This window comes from Rhinolophus sinicus, linkage group LG03 (assembly GCF_036562045.2).
Source record: "Rhinolophus sinicus isolate RSC01 linkage group LG03, ASM3656204v1, whole genome shotgun sequence".
In the NCBI taxonomy this organism is placed as follows: Eukaryota; Metazoa; Chordata; class Mammalia; order Chiroptera; family Rhinolophidae; genus Rhinolophus; species Rhinolophus sinicus.
The window spans coordinates 109,543,154-109,552,939 of record NC_133753.1 but is presented as its reverse complement, the minus strand read 5'-3'; positions in this window follow the sequence as shown (position 1 = coordinate 109,552,939).

The window sequence follows — 9,786 nt, the reverse complement described above, 5'->3', positions numbered from 1 at the left end:
AACCTAGTCCCCACACTCGCGCTAACCGTGGCCCAGCACCCGAACCAAAATGCAAACCTGGCTGTAGGCAGACGCCGCACCCTCTCCCATCCATCACACGCACCCTAACCACTTCCTTAACCTTGTCCCCACCTACCCGCTCCCTAACCACTTCCCTAACCTTGTCCCCACCCTCGCGCCAACCGTGGCACTAACACTCAGCCGACCATAAATATTTACATTGCTGTATTCAAACCCAAACTCAGTCCCATCCCTCACCCTCACTCTAACTACCACCCCAGCCTTGTACCCACCCTCGCCTTAACTTGGCACCTACGCGGACCCGAACCTATATGTATCCCTGAATGTAGAGGATACCCGAACCCTGTCCTATCCCTCACCATCACCCTAACTACCACCCCACACCTGTCTCCACCTTCGCGCTAAGTGGGGCCCTAACCCTGAGAGGAACTGTAATGTACACCTGTTGTTGGTAGAAGCCGAACCCTGTCCATCCCTCACTCTCGCTCTAACCACCATACCGACCTTGTCCCTTCCCTTGGGGGTAACCGTGGCCCTAACACTGTTCCGACCCTAAATGTATATGTGGATGTAAGCAGATCCCGAATCCTGTCCGATTCCTCCCCTCACCCTAACCACCAACCCAACCTTGACCAACCCTCGCATTAAACGTTGCTCTGACACGGGTCGCACCCTAACTCTAAACCTGAGGGAAGACTTACGCCAACACCTGAACCGACTTTCACTCGCACCCTAAATGCCAACACAACGTTGTCCCTACCGGAACACTACCCGTGGCCCTAATGCTGGCTCTACCCTAATTGTAACACTGGCAGTAGCCAGAGCCCGAACCATGTCCCAACGCTCACGTTCACCGCTACCCCATCCCAAGTTGATCCCAACACTCGAGCTAACCGTGGTCCAAATACGGTTCGGACTCTAACTGTAACCGGACATGAAATCTTAGGCCGGAACCTGTCCCGACACTCACCCTCACCCTATTGCCCACCCCAACCATGTCCCAACCCTCGCGTTAACCGAGACCCTAACCCTGGTCAGCTCCTATCCCGGAACCTGTCCCGACACTCACCCTCACCCTATTGCCCACCCCAACCATGTGCCAACCCTCGCGTTAACCGAGACCCTAACACTGCCCCGATCATTAATGTATACCTGGCTGTAGGCAGAACCCGAACCCTGCCCCATCCTGCACCCTAACCACCTCCTTAACCTTCTCCCCGCCTTCACTCAAACCGCGGGCACTGACACTGACTCTACACCCTAAATATCTACATGGCTGTAGGCAGAAGCCGAACCCTGTGCCATCGCTCACCCGCACACGAACAACTTCCATAACCTTGTCCCCACCCTCGCGTTATAACAGTGGCACCAGCACTGACCTGACCTTAAATATAGACATTGCTGTAATCAAAACCCTCACCCTAAATGACTCCCCAACCCCGGCTCCACCCTCGTGCTAACCGTGGCCCGAGCACTGGCCCGGAACGTAATGTGTACCTGGCTGCAGCAGAACACGAATCCTGTTCCATCAGTCAGCTTCACACTAACCACCACGCCAAAATTTTCCCATCCCTCGCACTAGCCGAGATGCTAACACTACTCGGACCTTAACTGGAAACCTGCGTGAAGCCTCAGCCCGAACCAAGTCGCTACACTCAGCTCACCTTAATGCCCACCTCAGCGTTGGGCCAAGCCTCGCGCTAACCGAGACCCTAACTCTGACCAGGTATACATTAATGTATACCTGGCTGTAGGCAGAACCCGAATCCTGTCCAATCCCTCAAACTCACCTAACCACCACGTCGTACACCACCTGTACAGAAGAAGCCGAACCCTGTCACTCCGTAACCCTCACCATAACTACCATCCCAAGCCTGTCTCCACCCTCTCGCTATCTGGGGCCCTGACACTGACACGAACCTTAACGTATATCTGGCTGCAGGCAGAAGCGGCACCCTGTTCCATCCCTCACCCGCTATCTAACCACTTCCCTAACCATGTCCTCACCCTTGCGCCAACTCTGGCACTAACAATGACCCGAACCTAAATGTACACATGGCTGTACGTAGAAGCCGAACCCTATCCCATCCCCTTAACGGCACCCAAACCACTTCCCTAGCCTAGTCCCCACACTCGTCCCTTCCCTCACCTGCACCCTAAACACTTCCCTAACCTTGTCCCCACACTCGCGCTATTCGTGCCCCTAACACTGACCCAAAACCTAATGAATACGTGGCTGTAGTCCGAAGTCGAACTCTGTCCCATCGCTCACCCGCATCCTAACCACTTCCCTAACATTGTACCCATTCTCGCGCTAACCGTGGCACTAACACTCACCCGACCTTAAATTTGTACATTGCTGTCTTGAGAACACCGTCACCCTAACTACCACCCCAAACCTGTCTACACGCTCGCGCTTACTGGGGACTTCACAATGACCAGAACCATAATGTATACCTGCTGTGGGCAGAAACCGAACCCTGTCCCATCACTGACCTGCACCTTAAACATTTCCCTAACCTTGAGCCCACGCTCGCGCTAACCGTGGCCCTAACACTGACCCAAACCTTAATGTATACCTGGCTGTAGGCAGAAGCCGAAGCCTGTTCCATCCCTAACCCGCTCAATAACCGCCTCCCTCACCTTGTCCTCACCCGCGCTCTAACCGAGGCCCGAATTCTGTCCCGACCTTAATGCATGCCTGGCTGTCGGCAGGAGCCGAACCCTGTCCAATCCCTCACCCGCACCCTAAGCACTTCCCTAACCTTGTCCTCACCCTCGAGCTAACAGTGGCCCTAACGGGCGTCCATTAATGTACACCTGGCTGTAGGCAGTGCAGGAAACCTTTCCATCCTTCACTCTCACCCGAACTACCACGCCAAACTTTTCCCATCCCTCGCGCTAACCGAGGTCCTAACACGGGTCGGACCCAAACTCGAAACCCGGGTGAAGCCTCAGCCGGAACCATGTTCCAACCCTAACGCTCACCCTAATGCCCACCTCAACGATACTGTGCCGACCATGAATGTATACGTGTCTCTAGGCAGAACCCTTATCCTCTCCTATCCCTCAACCTCACCCTAACCACCTCCCTAATATTGTCTCACCCTCGCTCAAACCGTGGGCAGTATCATTGTCCTTACCCAAAATATCCCCATGGGTGCAGGCAGAATCCGAACACTGTCCTATCCATCACCATCACCTTAACAACCACCACACACACGTCTCCACCGTCGTATTAACTGGGGCCTTAACACTGACCGGAACCCTAATGTATACCTGCTCGGGTCAGAAGCTGAACCCTGTCCCATCCTTCAGCAGCACACTGAAAACTACCCTAACCTTCTCCCCACCCTCACTGAAACTTTTGGCACTAACACTGACCCTAGAGCCTAAATAGCTACATGGGTGTAGGCAGAACCAAAAACCGGTCCTATCCCTCACCTCACTCTAACAACCACCTCACTTTGTACCCACCCTCACGTTAACCTTGGCACCTTAACTGACCCGATCCTATATGTATCCCTGGCTGTAGGCAGAAGCTAATCACTGTTCCATCCCTCACCCTCACGCTAACCGCCAACCCAAACTTTTCCCATCCCATGCGCTAACTGAGGTCCTAACACGGGTCAGACTCTAACTGGAAACCTGGGTGAAGCCTCAGCCAAAACCATGTCGCTACACTCAGCTCACCTTAATGCCCAACCCAGCCTTGTGCCAAGCCTCGCGCTAACCGAGACCCTAAGTCTGACCCGACCATTAATGTATATCTAGCTGTAGGCAGAACCCGAATCCTGTCCAGTCCCTCAAAGTCCACCTAGGCACCACCTTGTACCCAGCTCTACAGAAGAAGCTGAACCGTATCACCACCGGAACCCTCATCCTATTATCCCAACTTATCTCCACCCTCACGCAAACTGGGGCCCTGACTCCGATACGAACCTTAATGTACACCTGGTTTTTCGTAGAAGCCGAACCCTGTCCCATCCCCTATCCTCACCCAAACCACTTCCCTAACCTAGTCCCCACACTCGCGCTAACCGTGGCCCAGCACCCGAACCAAAATTCAAACCTGGCTGTAGGCAGACACCGCACCCTGTCCCATCCATTACACGCACCCTAACCACTTCCTTAACCTTGTCCCCACCCTCGAGCCAACCGTGGCACTAACACTCACCCGACCCTAAATATTTACATTGCTGTATTCAAACCCAAACTGAGTCCCATTCCTCATCCCACTTTAACCACCACCCCAACCTTGTACCCACCCTCGCGTTATCTTGGTACCTACACGGACCCTACCCTATATGTATAGCCATCACCATCACCTTAACTACTGGCTCCACCTTCAATGTATACCTGCTGTTGTCAGAAACCGAACCCTGTCCCATTACTCACCTGCACGCTAAACTTGACTCCTCCTCGCGCTAACTGTGGCCCTAACACTGACCCGAAAGTTAATCTGTACCGGGGAGTAGGCAGAGCCAGAAAACTGTCCTATCTCTCAAGTTCACCCTAACCACCAACCTAAACTTATACCCACCCTGACTCAAATATGGGCACTAACATTGTTTCTACACTCTAAATATCAACAGGGTGTAGACAGAACACGAACCCGGTCCCATCCCTTACCCTCACCCTAACCACCACACCAACCTTGTCCCTACCCTCGGGATAACCGTGGGCCTAACACTTTTCTGACCCTAAATGTATATTTGGCTGTAGGCAGATCCCAAACCTTGTCCATATCCTCACGCTCACCTTAACCACCAACCCAAAATTGTACCATACCTTGCGCTAAACGTGGCTCTGACACTGGTCGCACCTTAAATCTGAACCTGACTGAATCCTTACGCCAACACCTATACCAACTCTCACCCTCAACCTAAAATTTGTCCCTACCCTAACTCTAACCGTGACCCAAATACAGGATCTACTGTAAATCTAAAACTGGCAGTAGCCAGAGCCCGAACCATGAACCAACGCTCACCCTTCACCGTTACCCCTTCCCATACTTATCCCAGCACTTGAACTAGCCGTGGCCATGAAGGCTGAGCAAACTTTGCCCACAACCCCATTCACTCCAGGTCCTCCATGTAGCTCTTGGACACTCAACCTCAGCCATGCTATGAGCCCATGGGCAGGTATCTCCCCACACTGGGTGGCAACTGAGGGCTGAACAAGCCTTGAAACACCCACACCTACTACTAGTCCCTTGCGAAGGCCTTGGGAACTCACCCTCAGCCAGGCAGTTACTTCAGTCGCAAGGTTGCCACAGCAGTGACCAGCACCTGAAGGCTGCACAAACCTCATCCACATCCCTACCCGCCCTTGTTCCCGCGCACAGTACTTGGGCACTCACCGTCAGCCAGGCGGTTGCCAGTTGCACAAGGCTGCCATAACACTAGACAGCAAATGACGGCTGCACAAACCTCGATCCCAATCCCACCCAGTCCTAATCTCCCGAAAAGGACTAGGGCATTCACCCTAAGCAAAGGAGGACGCTCCAGGCAAACGGCTGCGTCAGCACTGGCCAGCAAATGATGGCTGGTTCCAACTCTAACCCTAACCCTAACACTATCCTGGTTCCAAACTTAACCCAAACACAAATCCTACCCCTAACCCTAACCCTGCCCTGGTTCAACCCTAACCCTGACACTAACTCTAACACTATCCTGCTTCCAACATTAACCCAAACACTAAACCTAACCTGGTTCCATCCAAAGCTTATCCTTGTTCCAACCCTAAAACTAACCCTAACCCTAACCCTATACTGCTTCGAAACCTAACCCTAACCATAACACTATCCTTGTTCCAACCCTAAATCTAAAGCTAACCCTATCGTGGTTCCAACACTAACCAAACAGTAACCCTATCCTTTGGGTTCCAACCCTAACCCAAACCGTAACCCTGTCTTTCAACATTAACCCGAACCTTAACTAATGCTAACCCTAAACATATCTGGTTGCAAACCTAACCCTAGCCCTAACCCTATCCTGATTCCAACCTTAAACATAACAATAACCATAACCTGGTTCCAACCCTAACCTTAACCTTAACCATAACTTGGTTCCAACCCTAACCCTTAAGCTAACCCTATCGTGGTTCCAATGCTAACCCTCACCTTAACCCTATCATATACCAACCATAACATTAACAATATCCTGGTTTCAACACTAAACATAATCCTCTCCTGGTTACAAACTTAACCCTAACCCTAACCCTCTGTTGGTTCCAAACTAATCCAAAACAGAACCCTAACCTGGTTGCAACCCTAACACTAATCTTAGCCCTAAACATATCCTTGTTCTAAACCTACCCTAACCCTAACCGAAACCCTATGCTGGTTCCAACACTAACCGTAAGCCTAACCCTAACCCTATACTTGTTCCAGCCCTAAGCCTAAAACTAATCCTATTAAGGTTCGAAACCTATACCTAACCCTAACCCTAACCCTATACTTGTTCCAACACTAATCCTAACCTTAATGCTATCCTGGTTCCAAACCTAAACCTAACCCTAAACATTTCCTGGTTCCAACCCTAACCCTAACCCTATCCTGGTTACAACCCTAAACCTATCCCTATCCTGGTTCCAACCATAACAATTAAACTATTCAGGTTCCAAAACTAACCTTAACCTTAACCCTAACCTGGATCCAAACTTAACCCTAAAGCAAACCCCATCCTGGTTACAACCATAACCCTAACCCTAAACTGTTCGATCCTAACTCTAACCCTATTGGTTCGAACCCTAAACTTAACCCTAACCCTATCCTTGTTCCAACCTTAACCCTAAACCTATCCTGTTTCAAACCCTAACAGTAACCATAACCCACCCCTGGTTCCAATCCTAACACTGACCGGATCCTGGTTCCTACCCTAACCCTAAACATAACCATATCCTGGTTCCAACCCTAACCCTAACCTTAACCGTATCGTAGTCCCAAAACTACCCTTAACCTTAACCCAATCCTGCTTCCAAACCTAACCTTAACCATAAACCTATCCTGGTTCCAACCCTAACCTTAACCCTATCCTTGTTCCAATCCTAACCCTAAAACATACCCTATACTTGGGTCCAAACATAACCCTAAACCTAACTTGCTCCCAGTCTCCCTCGCAGAACTTGGGCCCACTCCCTCAGCTAAGGGGTTGCCCAATGCACAAAGCTTCCACACCACTGTTCAGGGCCTGAAGGCTGCACACACTTCATCCCCACACCCACCTGCTCCTGGTCACCAGTGCTGGAGTTGGGCATTCACCCGAAGCATGGCGGACTGGCGAAAAGCTGAAGCCTGCACAAACCTAGTCCTACACTGACCCCCACCTGGTCCTCCACACAAGACTTGGGAACTCACCGTCAGCCAGGCTGTTGTCCCAGCCCCAGGCCCCTCGCAGCACTGCTGGAACCTGAACGTTGCACAAATCTTGTCCTTACCCCCACCCGAAATTTATGTCCCACCCAGGCCTTGGGCATTAACCCTCAGCCAAGCGGTTTCCACAGGCAAAGGACTGCCACAGCACTGGCCGGCACATAAAGACGGCACAAACCTAGTAACCAACTACAATCACTCGTGGGGCCCTTGCAAGGCTTGGGAACTCAGACAGGTGGTGTCCCAGTCCCGCTGCTGTAACAGCACGGGCCACCTCCTGAAGGCTGTAGAAACCTCATACTGACAGGCACGCACCCTCTCCTTGCCCACAGCGCAGAACATGGAAACTCAACTTCAGACAGGCGGTTGATTCACACCCAAGGCTTAAACACCACTGGCCAGCACATGAAGGCTGCACAAACCTCTCCCCAGCACTATCAGCTATTTGTCCCTAGCCGAGGCCTTGGGCAATTACCCTCAGCCAAGCGGTGGCCAGAACAAGGCTGCCGCTGCACTGGACAGAAAATAAAGGCTGCGCAAACCTCGTACCGACACCAACCACTCCTTGTCCCCCTTGCAGGCTTTGGGCGGTCATATTCAGCCAGGCGGTTTACTCAGTCGCAAGGTTTCCACACCACTGGCCGGCACCTGAAGGCTGCTCAAACTTCGTCCCCACCGCCACCTGCTCCTGGTCCTCCTAGCAAGACATGGGCACTCACTCTCAAACAGTACATTGCCCCAGGCCCAAACTCCCAGAGCACTGGCAGGATTCTGAACGCTGCAGAAACGTAGTCCCCTCCCCCACCGGTTCCTGGTCCCCTTGCAGGCCTTGGGTACTTTCCCACAGTAACGCAGTTGACACAGAACAAGGACTCAGCACTGGCTGGCACCTGAAGTGTGCACAAACCTCCTTCCCACCACCACCATTTCCTGGTTCCCAGAGAAGAATTTGGGGATGAAACCTAAGAAAGGCCGAGGACCGAGGGACACTGCTCTGCCAGCACTGTCCATGACCAGAAGGCTAAACTGTCCTCATCTTCAACACCACCTGCTCCTGTTCCCCCTCGCATGCCTTCGGCATTCACCCTCAGGCGGTTGGTTGCCAGTGTTACAAGGCTAGCGCTGCACTGGAAAGAAAATAAAGGTTGCACAAATCTCATAATGACCCCAACCACTCCTTGACCCCCTTGCAACCCTTGGGCATTTACACTCAGCCAGAGGGTTGTCTCGGTTGCAATGCCTCCAAACCACGGGCCAGCACCTGAAGGCTGCACAAACCTTGTCCCCACCCCACCCTCACCTTGACTCCCATGCACACCTTGCTCACCCACCCTCAGCTAGGCCGTTGCCCCAGGCACAGGGCTCTCCCCGGACTGGCCTGCAGCTAAAGGCTGCAAAAACCTTGTCCCCACACTCACCAGCACCTGATACACTTCCCTAGCCTGGGGGACTCACGCTAAGCCAGGCGGTTGCCCCAGGTAAAAGGCTTCCAACCAAATCAGCACCTGAAGGATGAACAAACCTCATCACATCCTCCATCAGATACTTGGCCCCTGCCATGGCTTTGGGCACTCACCCTCAGCCAGGCGGTTGCTCCAGGCGCTGGGCTTTTCCAGCACTAGCTGGCACTTGAACTATGCACAAACCTCATCCCCACGCCAAACCGCTCGTGGTCCCCTGTGCGGTACTTGGGTACTCACACTCAGCTAGGCGGTTGCCCGAGGTGAAAGGCTTCAACACCAATAGCAAACAAATGAAGGCTGGACAAAGCTCATACCCAGCCACATTAGCTCCTTGTCCTGAGCCAAAGACTTGGGCACTCACCCTTAGCCAAGCGGTTGTCAGAGGCACAAGGCTGCCAACGAAATGCACACACAAAAAAAAGGCTGCACAAACCTGGTACTGACCCCAAACGCTCTTTGTCCCCTTTGCAGGACTTGGGCACTCACACTCAGCCAGGCGGTAATCTCAGTTGCAAGGTTTCCACACCACTGGCCAGCACCTGAAGACCGAAAACACCTTGTTTCTACAACACCCTCACCTTGACTCCCAAGCACGCATTGGCCACTCACCCTCAGCCAAGCGGTTTCCAAAGGTACAAGGCTGCCACATCACTGGACACGAAATGAAGGCTGCAAAAATTTTGTCTCTACCACCAAGTGCTACTGAACAACTAGCAAAGACTTAGGCACTCACCCTAAAACAGGATGTTATCCCAAGCTCCCAGACCACTGGTCAGCAGATGAAGGCTGCACAGACATTGTTTCCGTAACACTAAAATTGACCGGAACCCTAACCCTAACCATAATATTGTCCCTAAACCTAACATTGACCCTAAACCTTACCCAGTCCAAAACCTAACCCTAAGCCTAACGCTAACCCTAAACCTT